The following is a 17,507-nucleotide window of genomic DNA, read 5'->3' as shown; positions in this document are numbered from 1 at the left end:
TGTCATCATCGTCTACTTTTACTGAATACACTTCCTCGCTTCCCTCGTTCAGACTTGTGCCGTCCCCTTCCTTGGGATGTTCTTCTGTTACAAAACATCTGAAGTGTAATATATTCCTTGAGACACTTTCTCTTCCTCATTTTGCTGTTACCCTGGTACCCTTTGTTTCAGTTAATGTCCATGGTTGTGGCTCAAAAGGCAGCCAGAATTTTCCCCCACGATATCGGTCTTTGACTAGGACCAGATCTCCTGGCTGAAATGTTCTGTGCGGGGCTCACGGTCTTCTATTAGCACAGTCCTTGTGGCGTTTCCTTCAGCTGAATGACTGTTGTTGTGGCTCGTTGACTCTCAAGCCGCTGAGGATGATGGGGAATAGTGTCCGTGACTTTTCACCCCGTGCAGAGTCGGATAGGTGGTGGAGTGTGGCGTAGCTCAGGACTCACGAAGAAACATGTATATCACATTTTCTATACTTGTCTTTTCTACCTCTGCTTTGCGTACCACTATCTTGAGGGTCCTCACAAGTCATTCTGCCTCCCCATTAGATTGGGCCCACTGTGGAATGATGCATCGGTGTTGTGTGTTTCTGGACTAGAGGTACTCTGCCCATTCGTTGCTGTTGAATGGGGGTCAATTGTCATGCCGGATTCTGCCTATTAGTCTGTGCGCCACCATGAACTTTTCCGTCTTTGGAATAACGTCCCCCATGGATATGAAAGGTACCAGTTTAACTTTCGGATATTTGCCTTTAGGGAGGCTGCCGTAGTCGACACTGACTTTTTGCCATGGGACACTTGGGCCTTCCACAGTGAGCACCAGGGCTAGTGGGTCTGAGAAACTGGTAGCTTGGCTCACTGTACATCTCTGCACTATTGTCTTGACAGGGAGTTAACCAGGTCACCTGAACCCTGTCTGTACTCAACACTGAAGTTATACTTTTGGAGCTGCAGGATCCATTTCTCGATTCTCTGGGGGGGAGGTTTAGATGCAGATCCTTTAAAAAGAGGACGCAGTGTCTTATGACTGATGTAGACCATAAAAGAGTGCCCATACAGGTACAGTGTACCACAATGGCCTCTTTCTCAAGCTGTGAGTCCCTTTGTTCAGTCAGAGTCAGACAGTGACTTGCTTATGCGACTGGGGCCATTCCTCTCCATCTTGGCACTGGGACAGCATGGATCTAAACCCTGTGGTTCTGGCACCTAGCACCAGTTCTGATGCTCTCTGGTGGTCAAAGTATGTGAGCATGGTTTCCGCAGACTGCGCTGCTTTGTTTTTCTGGAATGCTATCTCTTGAGATTCCCCCAAGACTCAGGTGGTCGAGCCCTTGGTGAGCTCTCGTAGCGGTGCTGTGAGGTTGGCAAGGTTCTGGATGAAATAGCCACAGTAAGTGGCCATTTCAAGAAAGCTTCGGACTCCTGGCACTGACTTGGAGGCTGGTGCCTCTTGGATGTCTCATACTTATTGTGGGTCTGGGGCAACTCTGTTTTTTGAGAAGTGGTAGCCAAAGAAACATATTTCTTTCTGAAGGAATTCATACTTCTCCTTGTGGAGGGTTAGACCATGATCTTGTAGCCAGAGGAAACTGACTGCAGCAGCGTCAGATGGCTCTCGATGGTATGGGCATGCACCAAGATAACGTCGCTGACGTTCATCACACCAGGGAGCCCAAGTGTATTTCCAAATTCCTGGCATCCTGAACATCTCTCTATATCTGGGTTTGCCTGGCTGCTGCTCTCATTGCATCTTAATTGGGTGAACCTCAGTGCAAGCAGATGTTCTGGGTCTCAGAGATGATGGCTCAACCTACCTCGTAGAATGCGCCCTGGACAGCAGTTGAACAAACAAACAGTGTGCTGTTTTAACTGCGCCGCCTAGGGTCTGGAGCCTTTTTGTTAACTTCTTCCATACAGGTACAAATGGAAATGATGCATCTCCGGTGCACCACAGTGGCCTCTTTTTGGACCTGTGAGTACCTTTGTTCAGTCAGAGTCAGTCAGAGTCAGGCTTGCTTATGTGACTGAGGCCATTCTCCTCCGTCTTTGCATTGGGGCGGCCTAGCTCTAGACACTGTGGCGCTGGCAACTACCACCAGTTCTGATGCTCTTTAGCAGCCAAAGTATGCGAGCATGGTTTCTGCAGAATGTGTTGCTTTGGTTTTCTGGAATGCCATCTCTTGAGATTCACCCCAGACTCAGGTGGTCGAATCCTTGGTGAGCTCTCAGAGTGGTGTCGTGAGGTCGGTGAGGTTCTGGGTGAAATGGCCACAGTAAATGACTATCCCCAGAAACTTCAGACTGCAGGCACTGACTTGGGAGCTGGAGCCTTTCATCTGTCTCATACCTTGTGTGGGTCTGGGGAAACTCTGGGCCCGATTCACAGAACTAACTTAAGACAAAATCCTAAACTTACTACCATTTTGGTATTCACAGAAGGCACTTACTCATCTTGGTATTCACAGAAGGCACTTACTCATTTTGGTATTCACAGAAGGCATTTACTCATTGATGAGTAAATGCCTTCTGTGAATACCAAAATGAGTAAGTGCGCATACTCATTTTGGTATTCACAGAAGGCACTTACCTAATTTTGGTATTCACAGAAGGCACTAACTCATTGATGAGTAGGTGCCTTCTGTGAAAACCAAAATGAGTAAGTGCTTTCTGTGAATACCAAAATGAGTAATTAGTAGTAAGTTTAGCATTTTGTCTTAAGTTAGTTCTGTGAATCGGGCCCTCTATTTTTCGAGAAGTGGTAGCCAAAGAAACACATGTCTTTCTGGAGGAATTCATACTTCTCCTTGTGGAGGGAGAGACCATGATCACGTGGCCTTAGGAAAACTGATTGCAGCCGCCTCAGATGGCTCTTGATGGTATGAGCATGCACCAGGATAACGTTGCTGACTTTCAGCACACCAGGGAGCCCTAAGAGTAATTTACAAATCCTAGCATCCTGAACATCTCACTGTATCTGGGTTTGCCTGGCGGCTGCTCTCCTTACATCTTAATTGGGTGAACCTCAGTGCAAGCAGCAGGGATGGATACCAAAACTCAAACTCCCGTAACCCCACCCATTCACAAAATAGTTGTGTGGCAGGGGTAAATGGTGGTTCCCCACCCGCTGGTCCATCTTAGAGAACCATTTTGAACCAGCCAGTTCCCTGATGATAGCCTCGATAGCGGAGGTCAATTGTCTCTCTTGTTTGTTTTCCAAGTTGGGTACCCTCATGTTGACACATACCCTTACAGCCTCAGGTTGTTTTGTTTTTTTGGCAACACGATGGGGGAGACCAAGAGAGTGGTTTCTGTGACTTTCTGAATAATTCCTGCTTCTTCCAGTGGTTTTAACTCCTTTTCAGCTTTCGGGAGCAGGTGGAATGCCACCCTTCGGTGGCAGAGGACCAAAGGCTAGATTGATTTGTCTATGTGAAGATGCACCAATTTGTTCTGTAGGCACCCAATTCCTTGAAACATCGGGGAGAACTCCTGCGCCAACACATCTATCTCAGCTGCATGCACGGAGAAGGCAAACTGTATCACGCTGAGATCCAGAACAGTTTGGCAGCCGAGTAGGAAACTCATCCCTTCTTGTAAGATGTACGCCTTAGCTCTTATATTGGATTCATGATGGCTGAGGTTAGCGTGGAACAATCCCGAGGTATTGCATTCCTAAATGTGTGCACTCTTATTCTTGTGGATTGGACAGCTGGCGGAGTTGGCAGTGATTCATATTTTTCTACGGCCGTCAGATGGGGCCCCCATATCTATGAAGGCTATTACTGTGGCGCCCTGGAGAAGGAGCTGGTGCCTGGTGGTGACACCCAAGTGCTTGGAGCCGGGTTTTACTGCATAAATGATATGCACTGTTCCTGGTCCTCATCATCGATATCGCTGTTTTCCGGGGATTCCGGTGTGGCGTTGATCACTCACACCTCATTTTGGTGAGGTTTCGCTGAGTTCTGGCTTGAGCATTATACCTTTGCAAAATAATGTTGCTTGCCACATGCCATGCATCTCTTTTTGGCTGCTGGGCATTCCCTTGGGTGCAGTTATGGGCCTCCACACCACCAACATGAGAGTGTCATCTTGGGTGTCTTTCTCGGGCTGGGTTTGGGTTTTGGCAAATGCAAAAAGAATAATTGATGGACAGAATGCAGAACGATGTCATTCATTCACCCCAGTACTGAGATATGGGCCTAAATCCATTGTTTTGTTGCTCACCATGCCATTCCAGTTTGGACCCAGCCATATGCAAATCAGTCTTGACCCTGTGCCCAATGGGAACAGTCCAGCCCAAACTGCCAGGCCAGCCCCTCCCTGGACTGGAAACAAGCATCCTAGGACCGGTTTCGGGCTTTCGGTCTGGACTGTTCCCATGAGGCACAAGGTCAAGACTGATTTGCATATGACTGGGTTTAAACTGGGGTGGCATGGTAAGCAAAAGAACAATGGATTTAACCCACATCTCTTGACTGGGGGTGAATGTATGATTTATTTAGCATTCCATTCATCATTTGTTTGCGTAGCACTTTTCACCCTAAGTGAGATGGGTATTCCCAGACGTGGGTCCCTTGCTCACTGTGCCACTGGATTCAAACTAGCCTGACTGATGAAATGTAATACCCAGAATCCGGTCCCAGGATGCTTGTTTCCGGTCCAGGGAGGACCTGGCTTGGCAGTTCGGTCTGGACTGTTCCCATGAGGCACAGCGTGAAGACTGATTTGCATATGGCTGGGTCTAAACTGGGGTGGCACGGTGAGAAAAAGAATGATGGATTTAACCCAGATCTCTTGACTGGGTGTGAATGTATGATTTATTCAGCATTATGTCCATCATTTCTTTGTGTAGCACATGTTTGGGTTTTGGGGCATCTTTTTGGATTGCATTGATTGACTCGTTTTTCACAGATTAACGTAAGACCACTTCCGTGTGAGATCCCCTGGCCTTGAACAGCTCTTTCGAGCGACCCAGTGTGCTTCATTGGCATGTGGGGAGCCTGAAGGATCTGCTCTCAGAGCTTGGAAGAAGTGCAACCCTGTATGAATTAACCTAGATCTCATTGTCCACATCAGACGCGGTGCAGGTGCTAGCCAATTCTTTGATGCAGGTGAAGAAAATATTGACAGACTTCTCTGGACATTGGCATGCCTGGCAAAGGAGAAAACGCTCATATCAGGGTTGGTGAATGTTTCAAAGTAGGCTGTGATGGCGTCCCTGAGAGTGCCATATGCATGGGATGGTCCTTCCTCTGTAACACCCTTTGTGTTCTTGTGGATGTCCGCTACCACCAAATGTAAAAGGAGGAGAGGTCTTTTCCGCTCATCGGAGATGTCAAAGGCTGCAAATTATTTCTCCAGCCGATGGACCAAATCTTTTTATTGTGCCGCTTGAGTGGGTGGGGGTCCGGTGACTGCAAAAGGCTTCAACACCGGGATGGACACCATATGGACTGCACAGATGATGGTCCCGTGGATAATGGTGGCAGGAGGTAATTAATGGGGCTGTCACGAGGTGCCTGGGCGTGGGTGACCATGCTGGTGGTTGTGTCGTGGTTTGGTGGTACTGCCAGTGCTGCAATGGTAGCAAGGCCAGATGGTCATGTGGTGGCTGTGGCCTGGGTGCAGTAGCTCAAGTGCCCTCTCAGTTGGATAAAGCTGCAGTTGCTCTGGATGCCTGAGCAGGAGCTCGCAAATGCCCCTCCTCTGAGTCTAACTGTACATGTTGGGTGTCACCAGTAACCGGCTTGTGAAATTTGGTGGGAGGCAAGCTTTAACAGGCTGCCAGAGTTGGAGGAGAGGCCCGTGAAGTGTTGCAATTGTAGTCTGTTCCCCCTTTGGCCTGGGGCATGCCTGGGGTGCTTTTTTGTTGTGGCGCGATGAGATCACTTGGGCAGGTAGAAGCCAGACCACATGGGAGGGAGTGCTGGCACAAGCACTTGCTCAAGATGAGAAAGTATGTTGGCCACCGGGTGTCAGGCTGTCAGCCTGCTGGAATGGGTTGTCAACTCCAGATTTGCAGCCCGGTGGGCACGGCAGCGAGCATCGATGAACCGTGGAGAGGGCGGATAGCGAAGAGCACAGGAAGTGCGGGCCAGGCTTCCTCGTCACCAGTGTAGAATGCGGCCTGGACAGCAGGTATACAAAACACATTCACTCCATGAGCTGCTTAAACTTGTCTCACCTTGGGCCAGGGCATTTTTATTAACCTCTTTTGTCAGAGCTTTGGGCCAAACCATGGCCATGATGTTTTAGGGTGAAATCACCCAATGCCCTCTGCTGATGGCATACAAATGGAAGAGACATCTCCTGTCTCCCAACCCTACACACCTGTACTTCATGGTGTGTGCCAGACTACAAACAAGAGTCTATGTGGTTCTGTCGCCAGGTCATGCGTTTGGTCGGCTGTCTAACTATGCTTCCCTCTGGGGACTGGCTATAGTCATGACCCCATTCTAGTGTACATGCTGTACTGGTGGCACATTGGGGTCAAGAGGCCCATCAGGCATATATATTTGTGTCCTAAACAGAGGTGCAAAGCTCTTGACTGCAACCAGTAGTGCTTACAGCAAAACACTACTTCTAGACTTAATGGACTCTGCAAATCAATTCCAAGTGGCAGGAAGGAGATAGGTTTATGTGGGTATCACAGACAAAACTATTTGGTGGTCGCTTTCGTCCTCAGACCGCCCCTGTAACCACCAAGAACCCTATCCCTTGCTAATAATTATTACACTATCTCATTTATTCTATAGATTCACTGCTGCCACACCTGAATGACTCTTAATTTTCTTAAGATGTGAATTAATTTGCTGACACTGACTGATGGTTTGGTATATTCCTTACTTTTGCTCTTTCATACTGTTAATTGCACAACACCGTCACAATGTAATACCAATGGCAAAGATATGTGTTGCTCCAGGCCCTTAAGAAGGTTATTTTTCTTTTTTCACTACATTCTACGCAGTGGTTCATGCACTCTAAATTGGACTAGGCAATACTCTTTATTTTGGGCTTCTGGAAGGCTTCATCAGGAGGTTGCAAGTGGTCCAGAGCACCGCAGATCGCCTAATTCTGAAAACTTACTTGGGGGCATATCTACAAGGCAGCGATATAAAATTATCGCTGCTTTTGCGGCCGTTTTTGGCCGAAAAGCAGCGATAATTTTATCGCTATATTATCAAGGTCATGCTATCGTGTGAAACCTTGCCTTAGCGCCTGAATTCCTAACGCCCATCTTTGCATCTCTAATGAGATGCAAAGTGGGCGTTCCTCCCCAGAATAACGGGAGAAATGTCGCTAAGCGACATTTCTCCTATTATCAAGCCTCACGCAAAGGAGCATAGCGACAAGAAAAGTAGCGATAACCTCTGTTATCGCTACTTTCCTTACGCCTGCTTTGAAACTGACTTAGCCATGATATCCTATGTAAGGTGGATATCATGGCTAAGTATGTGAGGCCCTATCAGCAAGCTATCGCCAAACTTAGTGGGATTATCGCTGGGTTTCCAGCGATAATCTCACGTTTGGCAGTTAGCGCTAGGATTTTTATCACTTTTGAGATAAGCGTTGCTAATAGCATGCTATCTCAGCGATAAAAATCCACGCTGGCTGGCGATAATTATCCTAGCGCTAAGTGCGCTTAGCGATAATTATCGCCGGTTGTTGCTGATATGCCCCTAGGTGGCTTCAGTTTCTGGTTATCATAGATCTCTCGACTGGCTCCCAATTAAGAAGAGGGGGGCATATCTACAAGGCTGCGATATAAAATTATCGCCGCTTTTGCAGCCGTTTTCGGCCGAAAAGCGGCGATAATTTTATCGCTATATTAACAAGGTCACGCTATTGTGTGAAACCTTGCCTTAGCACCTGAATTCCTAACACCAATCTTTGCATCTCTAATGAGATGCAAAGTGGGCGTTCCTCTCCAGGATAACGGGAGAAATGTCGCTTAGCGACATTTCTCCTATTATCAAGCCTCACGCAAAGCAGCATAGCGACAAGAAAAGTAGCGATCACCTCTTTTATCGCTACTTTCCTTATGCCTGCTTTGAAACTGACTTAGCCATGATATCCTATGTAAGGTTGATATCATGGCTAAGTATGTGAGGCCCTATCAGCAAGCTATCGCCAAACTTCGTGGGATTTTTGGTTGGGTTCCAGCTATAATCTCACGTTTGGCAGTTAGCGCTTGGATTTTTATTGCTTTTGAGATAAGCGTTGCTAACAGCATGCTATCTCAGCGCTAAAAATCCACGCTAGCCGGCGATAATTATCCTAGCGCTAAGTGCGCTTAGCGATAATTATCGCCGGTTGTTGCTGATATGCCCTAGGATTCTTTTGAAGTCTTTGGTTCTCGTTCATCTGCCCTTGTTAATTCAGGCATGCACTACCTCTCTGCAAGAGTTCAGTTGTATCACCTGTCAGAACACTGCCACCCTGGCAGTAGTGCCAAGGGCTAGGCAGTGAAGAAAGAGGGGCCGCTCTATCTCTTTTTTGGCAGTTAAGGCTTGGAATCAGCTACCTCTGGAAAGTCAACCCCTTGGGTCCGAATTGTCATTCTGGAAATAGCGCATGACACGCCTTCTCTCTGCGCTAAATCTGTGGCAGAGTATGGTTTGAACTTCATATTCTTGAGCATGGGTCCACTTTGGAGTAGCTGCCTGCTCTACAAAAATTCTTCACTAATTCATTCATACCAATAAATGCCAAAAACAAATCACATAACATAAAAGTTGGTCTCTGAAAGTAGGACTACAAATTCTAGCTCCGAATTGCACCAAGCAAAGGATCCAGATGTCCTCGGTGAGGCTTGGGAGCTCCCTTATACGTTTTGATAACATGGTGCAAACAGGGCAATTTACACCACTAGTTTCACATAAATCTCATAAAAAGCTGTAGGTTTTGAGAGGGCATTCATGAAATATTCCATTACTTTCATGGTCTGCCAAACAAGACTGTCCATAATGCTTCCCAGTACCAAAGCACTTTGTGGAAAAATGGTGGCAATAATAGAATGTAAAAACAGTTTGACAATCTGATATTTGTAATTCTTAAAAGAAAAATGCAATTTTATTACATTTGTAGTAAATGGTTCATAAACATGGAGGGATCTGCTGGTCTCAAGTTCAAATACCAGCAGGGTCAGCTCATTCTTCCATCCTTTCGAGGTTGGTAAACAAAGCACCATTGCATTGAGTAACTGGAACACCTGTTACATTTGGTACTAAGAATCTACAGTTTGTGGAGTGTCACACTATATTAAAAAGCAAGTTATTTTTTTAATAAAGTTTGATTTACCATCTTCTGGTATCTGACCACTGGACATCGGTGTAGTAAGCTGATATTGCCTCAATGTGAATTACTAAATATTTCTTGGATAACGTATACTTCGAACTAATTGCTTCTAGGTAAACAATCTTGTGGCAGATAGATTACAATATTTGTTGAGATCTGGCCCTAGGTCTTCTTGTTCCAAAGGTTACAATGTTGAAGCTTGATGTGATGTCCATCCGATCACCATCCGAAGGTATGCTATCCTTGACCCTAATATGCTGAATATTTTGGAAAGACATATAGGGCTACAATAAGTGAATTTTACGTTTTTATGTGTTTTCTCTTGATAATAAAGTTGTAAAGTTCACAACAATTGTAAATTATGATGTTTGAACATTGCTCAACAAGCCTGCATGTTCTTGAAACTAACAGTAGCTTTAATGTATTAGGTAAAACATACACATGTGAAAGTGCATCAAATTTGTCGATCACACGCTGTGTTTTCATTTGTTTTTGGTGGGCATGATCTCTACAAGTGCAGATCTTTGAAATCAATCATGCAATCATGGAAGAATCACCCTCAGACCAGCCCTGTAACTCCTTCAAAGAGTTTCTTGGCTTTCATGGTCTGCATCTGTGTTCAGTATGCAGGTGTGTATTTGTGTGTGTGTGTGTGCACGTGGGTGAGTGTGCGTGTGTTTGTAAAACAGTGTGCCCCATAATCAAGACATCCCAAAAAGCGTTCTCACATTTCACTGGATTGGAGATGGTGTTGAACCTCAATTTCATGAAGTAATGTGTCACTGGTTTAATGCACCTCCCAAAACATGAAAATCAGGAAAAACACTTCACTAAATAATTCAAATTTAAGATGAATTTGGTGTAGAGTTGGTGTAGACCAAATGGGCCCAATAAACAAGACCCATTTCCTGGAGCAAAATCACCCCCCAGACAGTTTGCGGTGGACCATTATAGAATCTAACCCCCAATGGTGCACAACAACTCTGTTTGAGCGTGAACAACGGTGGGTCTTCAGACTTAAAAGTGATATTGGCGGTCTCAACGATGAGATACCCTGGGTTGATTTGACCAGCTAACCACCCAGTGATTGTTCCCGCAACATCCATTGCACACATGATACACATAGCGCCACGGTTTCTGATAATACACTCATCTCCATGGCGCGATGATAGTCTCAGTTGGGACTTGACGACTAAACTTACAACCCGACCACTGAGTCAACACTGCATTACTAACATTACCAATGTTAGTAGGGGCCATTCTACTTATGTCTCTGGTTATACTTGGTTGTCTAGTTAGAGGACTACTGAGTCATTACTCCATAACTTACATTACCAATATCAGTTGAGGCCCTTAAACCTACATCCCCGTATCAACTTGGTTTTCAAGTTAGAAGACCACTACATGTTCCTTTACGTATTGGTATATATACATATATACAAAACTATTTCCTTCCCCATATCTGTTAGGGGTAGGCATGTCTGTATAACATACTTCACAAAGGCTCTCCTCTCACACGGGCCAATCTGTCCCTAACCTTTCCCACCATCGTACTACGATAACATCTCACAGATAGTACTTGTCACTATGATCCATGTGACCTTTTAATAGGACGGTTCACAACCCCCCCCCCTCCTTTTTCTGCTTTGATATATAACAACGTGACGACACTGGCACTACTACAACAATAACATAACTTGTTTTTTCTCGTCTTTTTTCCCCCCGCACCACCATTACATAGTTTTATAATTGTGTATTATAAATATTTATTTGGGGCGAAATAACCTCTCCACCTGGATTACGGTATCTTACTGTGCCAGGAATCCCGTGGCAATAACTTCCCTCGGCGTGCCCACCACTTTTTATTAAATACGAGCAGCGTTAGTTATGCCGTTGTTGTCCCGCTCTAAGATGGCCACCATTCTACCCCGGACGCGGATCCCGCCCTGACGTCACCACAACGTCCTGACGCCTACCCGCTCACCAGCACCTATTCCCATGGCTTTAAGTCTGTATATAACGGACACAGCCGTTATGTTTCTCGTCCAGCAGCCGCGGCAACCGGGTAGGTGCTACGGATCACAGAGGAAGATCGTGAAGTAAGTGCTCCCATCCCGGTGTACATTTCTTATCATTACCTCCCTTATGGTAATTATTGCTGCCCGTTTTTAACTTCACTTCAGTTTACTGTCATGGAATACTTTGCCTTGTTTGCCCCCCTTTTTTTCCTCAGCCTCCTCTACTTCCATACGGCTATGCTGACGAGGTCCATCCTTTAGCTAAGGAGGGTAGGCAATGCTAATTTCTTGGTAATCACTATGTTGATGTGCACCTTTATGTATGACAGATGCTAGTAGTTTTAGTCACGGTGTCGACTATATGTACGTTTTTCTACACACTGTCAGCACCACCGCCCTCAGCTAAACTTAGTTATGTTTCACCGCCAGGCAGTCGGTGTACTTACCCGGTACCATGATCCCCCTGGTTTGATCTGCCTTTTATTTTAAAATCCTTTCGCAACACCAGGTACAGTTATTTAACAAGAGGTTGTACAAGAGTGTGATTCCGCACTATATGAACACTTCCCCTCACAGTTAAGAGTCTGGATTTTGCACCATAAGATGGCCCATGCACAATCTCAGCACCACGGTTCCCCCCTGGGGTGTTTTCCTTGCGAGGGGCTGCTGCCACCCCTATGCACAGGCATTCGACCTAAGACCACGGATGAATGTATGGCGTATGCCAGAGATCCCCTCACCCACCCGTATCATCATGGCCTATTCACACAAACGCAGATACTCAGCTAATTTTCCCACGAGGCACTTTTAGACACATCTCTATTGTCTTGCACAGACTATTTTACAAGACCATTTGTCACCATGATAATGACCGTGTTATTGTGTTCTTTTTCCCCTCCCTTCTTGTGTTTATGTCTCCTACATAGGCCGCATCTAGGGACACGCATAATCGTCGTGTCCCCCACCTTCTTTCCTACTTGATTTCCTAAAATATAGGACTATTGGGATTATAGGGCGTCTCTTCCCGATTCCCTTGTTGCACATTCTTTCTTAAGGTCCTGATGAAGCGCTCTTAGATCCATTAGGGACTTATAAAAGCGCGAAACATGTCGACCCTTTATATCCACCTTCTTCACTACACGGGTGAGAGAAGAGGGAATGTATTTGTTTAAATTCCCCTCTCATAAAGGCAAGTGACCTTGCTTCTCCATCCCCCGTGACATATCTTAACCAGACTCCAGGGACATCCTCAATAAAGTGTTAGTGTCCTTGGGCTCTTTTTATATATCACTCACCACCATCACTTTGTCCCACACACCCCCATGCACAAACTCCTAAAAGATCTCCATCAAAGAGCCCCGTCAAACGGGCCCGTGAGGGACTGCAGCGCCACCCCCACGAGGAGCACCAGCCCGATGATGATGCTATACACCTGAAAGGGTGTGTGAGGGCACCTCTAGATCCCCACAGGAGTACCTTACTCTTTCTCGGCACACTCGAACTCTTTTGGAGACATCTTACACTTCTCTTCAGCTTATCTGGCTGTCTACTTACATCTCTTTGCCCACAGGAACTGTTACCATCCTATTTTGCTACCGCATTTAACTTGGGAGCTCTGGTACAGGACCTTTTTTTTCCTAATAGCTCCCCGTCCCCCCCTCTTTTGTTTGACGAGTTTCTTACATTAACCATACTGTGCCTCTGTCTGTCTCTGAATACACGTCTGGGTTGGGTGACAGCTGGGCTTTGTTCATTACCTCTACATAGTCATACAAAGGAAGAAGGGTTGGGACATTTGCATCCTGATGGCCCATCACCAGGCTGGTGGGAATTCATGTGGTAGAGTGGGAGGAAGGAGCTGACCGTTGACATGATTATGGCTGTGCCTGTCCCCACACAAAGAGCTGCCTACCCCCCGTAGTGTATTTGGAGCAAGGGCAGGAAAGTCAGGGACCTTGTAATCTTCAAAGGCCTCTTTGTTATATCCCCCACTCAAGGGTATAAGTACTGGATCCCTGACACCACCAAATCAGTACTTTGCTGAACGAAGGACATTCTGCCTGGAACAAGAGCTGCTGTACTATTGAAAGGTGTAGAAAAGTAGGATCTGCTTTTATGGTTACCCCCACTTTTTGCCTGGTGCTAAGCTGTTTTTGACTAGTCGGACTGGGATCCTGCTAATCAGGACCCTGGTCTCTCTGCTTTCTCCCTTAAATTGTTATGTCAAGTACTTAGGTACATCCCATATTTGATACAGAGTCACCTTTGTCAGTCCCTAGAATATGGTACCCCAGGGCATAGATACCCCAGAGGTCCCCAATGGTCCGAAGCATGTATTATGCCACCCATGGGAGACCATTCAAACTGTAACTACAGTCTTGCCATTGCAGCCTGTGTAAGCTGGTGATAACACCAACTATGAAAGATATAGGTTTCCTATATCTAGGGTCACCCCACTTAAAACCTATAAGTCACTTCTATAGCAGGCCTTTGCAATCCTGATGGCAGGGTGCTTGGTTCTAAGTGTGAGGATGTCCCTGCATGAGCAGGACACTCCTACAGCCTATGCAGTCCATTCTACTGGGTTGTAAGTGAAGCAGCCAAATACCATATAGATGGGCACCCCGTAATTACGCAATGACCATCTAGAAACTGGCTGCAACGAAACCTATCATGTTTGGTATCAAACATGTTGGAATCATACCCCCACACCGTAAATGGTGTGGGAGGTATGATTCCAAGCACTGGAACAGGCCCCTGTTAGGCTCTCAGTGCTCCCGGTGGCAGTCTTCTAGACCTGGGCAACATGGCTCCTGCCGACCAGAGACGCGATTCTGCCCTCCTGCTGCTGAGCCAAGCTGGAGCAGGGGAAGGCAGAACAATAGGTATCCTGTCACAGGGCGGTGTGACCACCTCCCAGACAGGATTTAGTGTGTTGGGGCCGGGTGGGTGCGCCTGCCAGCGCCACTCAGTCTGCATGAGGGGCACATTTGGTGCCTCCTTGCTTAGTCTAGTTCAAACAAGCTCTTGGAGCCGTTGGCTCCTGCTCTGGCGCGAAACTTGAGAAAGCACATGGGAGTATCCTCCCCAGTGTAGAGTCCCTTCCCTGTGAGGGAACCCTGAATCGTCCCAACCCTTTCTTTAAGGTACTTAAGGGCTTACCTGGGTGTACGTCCCTAGATTCGTCATGGGACACGATTCAATTCAGACACCACTTCAACTTCTACCATCTCGGCACTCTGGACTTCGCTGGACTTCGTTTGGGCTCGACATTATCTGTGCCTGTGCACCACACAGGAACCTTCCAAAGCCTGTGGACATCAAAGACACCTGAAGGAATCTTCCTTAGAGTGAAGGAGTCACTTCCATGCATCTGCAAGCACCACAACAAAGCTGACTGTTCACTGATCCTGAGCTCCCACGGACTCCGAAAGACTCAGCAACACAGATCGTGGTTCTCCACCTCTCTCGAGGCCTGCCCTGCACTATCACCAAATTTGAAGCCAGTATCCCTCAAAGGAGCTGAAGGAACCGAACCCCTGTGCACCTCGTCGACTTGCCGTTGCAAAGGATTGTTGGCTTCCTTCCACCAAGATCTTCAAGCTCCAAGTAGCCCCAACCTCAAGCATTTCCAGTATCAGATCTTTGTCCACATGGTTTTCATCGTGGCCTGCATATTTTGGTGAGCTGCCCGAGGTCCTCTTGGACTCCAGTGCCTCTGGCCTGTTGGTCCATTTGAGGGTCACTTTTATTTCCTTTGGGCTGCCCTGATTGCTTGGGGCCTGCTCTGACTCCCCTGCTTGTGGTGAGTTCCCTGAACCTTGCACCTTCTTCGACTTCCACATTGTTTGCAGTTGCCAAAGTTAGTTGGTGCTTCTGACGGACACCGACCCCTCAACTCTCGACATCCGACGTGGAACAGCTTGTGCACTGCTCCTGGTCTTCCTCAGCATCGCCTGGTCCTCACAGCTGCAGAGTCAAGGTCACCGTCAACAAACCTGCAACACCAGACATCAGTGGGCATTCGTCTTCCCGGTTTCCGTGTCACCCGTGAGTGACATAAACTCTGTCCCGTCTGCTTGCAGGTACCTCTCAACATGAATCCACCTTCGGATTCCACCGGACACTTTCTCCTTCTCCACCAGCGGCACTTTCCTGAAGTCCTCCATTGGGTTCCACTGCGGTTTCCGACACTACTTCACACCTATGCACCCGGCTTCCCTGGTGTGGGTAACGTGGGTACTCGTGTATCCACAGATGGGGTGGCTCTCCAACCTCTGTCTTCCACTGAGTTTTTTTACAGGTTCCACAAGGAAGGGTCCTGTTTCTTTAAAATTGCAACCGCGACTTACATGTTGTTTTTTAAGGAGAACTCGGCTGTGTTCCCACACTGCATACGATCTCCGTGGGGTTCCTAGTCACTAACCTTGGGTGGTACTTGGGGGACCGGCACTTATACGTCCTTTAGAGATTGTCTTGACATGAGTTGTGGTTCTTATACCACTTTCTTAATATATGGTTTGATCTCCCACTGGGGTTCACTGTGTATTCTGTGCTATTTACGTGATATGTATGCAAAGTGTTGTGTGTATTGTGCATATCTCTGGGAAGGAGATATTTAAACATGTTAGTGTGTATTATATAATAAATACATATTTTTATAAATACCTTGTGTGGTTCTTTTTCATTAAATCTATACCGATAAGATTGCATTCTGGTAAAACAAGCTGCTTTACACTCCTTCTGGACTAAGCATGAAAGGTTTCTCGCCACAGCTACCACTAAGAGAGCTTTTTATGGTTTTCTAAGACCTCATAAATCACCATAAAGATTGTCTGGACTGGTGCAGGGTGTCCACTTACATAAGTGTACATCATATACCAGGCCATCCTCTCGCAGAGGGACTATGACTTTGCTACATGCATTGCTGTGTTGGCCTGCTGCCTCCTGATTTCTGTGCTATAGGAGCTTTGCGTCTTGCTCCGCTGTTTTGCCTGTTGCCTGCTTCTTTTTGGAAGTGAGAGGGACTGGAACTGCTCTCTATATCCTTGAACCCAAGATTCTCCATGGACTTGCTGGCTTGCCTCCTGTTTTCTGAAATCTGAAGGAAACAAAAGACTTCTTGCAGCTTAACTGATGCTGCCGGACTCTGCCATCTGTGAGTGCTACCCTTGCCTAACGTGCCCCTTCCAGTCCTGCAAAACCGGTGCATGGACCCAACTGCGTGAAAAAAGCAACGCATGCCGTGCCGCCCCGGTGCCGAATCGATGATGACATAGCTCCCGACTGCAAGGCTTGACAACGACACAGCACTGATTCTTCGACACCATCTTCAAGACTCGACAACGATGCAGAGATAAATTTTCAACCCCATCTGCAAAGCTAGTCTCCAACGCAGTGACAGGACTGTGGAGAAAATACCAACTCATCGTGTGCTCGACGTCTACACTTTGCTCCATACAAAGTACTTTCTCAACGGGTCCAACATGGGTTCTCTAGCTGGCCTGCCCTCCATCGTGGTCTGCCTAAACTTTGGATCTGCGCCAGTCCCTCACATCCTCAAGGAACCTTTGACCGCTTGCGACTTCTATGCACTGTTTTTACATTTAAACTTTAAAAATACATATCTCATGTTCTACATATTGGAATTATGTCATTTTGGTCCTGTTTTACTCTGATACATTTTTGCTATTGTTCTAAACTAGTGTGGAGTCTTTTTGTGGTGTTTTCACTTTGTTACTGTAATTAAGGTGTGCACAAATACTTTACACCTTGCCTCTTAAGATAAACCTGATTGCTCTGTACCAAGCTACCACAGGATGAGCACAGGATATTTTAGGTTGTGTATCTGACTTACACTGACTAGGACTGTGGCTCCTGCTTGGACAAGGCGTATAATCTGCCAACCAGAAACCTCAATTTTATAACAAACAGAAAGACACAAGGGAACAAATTTACTAGAAAATGAAGGAGCGAGTCACTAACAGCCATCTTGATGCACCGAGCTGCTTCATTAGGAAAGTGCAGGGATGCGTCGTATTTACAGCATTATGATGCACGCCTGGCTTTACTCTGCACGGGCGCACAATTGGCTGACTAGCGCAAACGCAGGCACCCTTGCATCATGGTGCAAGGGTACCTGCATTGCAGGGATAATTGTTTTTGTGCACAAAAGCAATCATTGATGGTGTTATTC

Source organism: Triturus cristatus, chromosome 3_1, assembly GCF_964204655.1.
Source record: "Triturus cristatus chromosome 3_1, aTriCri1.1, whole genome shotgun sequence".
Taxonomy (NCBI): Eukaryota; Metazoa; Chordata; class Amphibia; order Caudata; family Salamandridae; genus Triturus; species Triturus cristatus.
Note: the sequence above shows the minus strand (reverse complement) of the source record.